The following is a 916-nucleotide window of genomic DNA, read 5'->3' on the forward strand; positions in this document are numbered from 1 at the left end:
TCAGATAGTGGCTGCAAGTGTGGCACTGAAGGGAATTCTGTCCGCTTTTATAAACTCAAAACTCAAAAGCCAATATATCTCTGTTCCCAGTTGTTCCAAAGCCATATCTTACCCCAAAATATACTAGATTACACCGTCTATCTAGTGACTGGACAACATGTGTGCAGTTGTGTTAAACTCTCACGGAAACACATTTCTTTTTCCATCATAGAGAAATATTTATGAATGATAAAACATTTGTGCCACCTTGCAGAATAATGGCAAAGACTTTTGTCAACCAAAGCAATAAACCAATCTATTCACCATCTGCCAAAATTTCTGCATACAATACGGGCTAGTTGTCACATTAATTTTCTCTATATTGGACATTTCTCAGCGTTGATTTATTTTTTAAATTTACTTTCTGTATAAATGCACCTTAAAATGTTGGCAAAAAAAAAAAAAAAAAACACCTTTAGGGTCAGTATGTTTCTTTAAATGTTGATGTTTGAAAGCAGTCTCTTGGAAAAAAACGCTGCATTTATTTAATCAAAAATTACAAAATAAATATTGTAAAATATTATTACAATGTAAATGTTTATATATATATATATATATATATATTTATATTATAAAGGCCAATTACTGCTGTGATACAAAGCTGAATTTTCAGCATCATTACTTCAATGTCACATGACCCTTTAGAAATCATTATAAAATGCAGATTTGCTGCTCAAAAAACATTTCTTATTATTATTAATGTTGAAAACGTTTGTGCTGATTAACATGTGTGTGGAAATCATGACACAAATCAAATCTGTGCATATGTAAATTTAATAAATGAGGCACCCAATGTCTATGGAAAGTCCCGATAAAACATGGAATCCCAACGTTTGTGTGTGCGTGTGTGTGTGTATGCATTGTTCATGACCCTGTC

Source organism: Rutilus rutilus, assembly GCF_951802725.1.
Source record: "Rutilus rutilus genome assembly, chromosome: 18".
Classification (NCBI taxonomy): Eukaryota; Metazoa; Chordata; class Actinopteri; order Cypriniformes; family Leuciscidae; genus Rutilus; species Rutilus rutilus.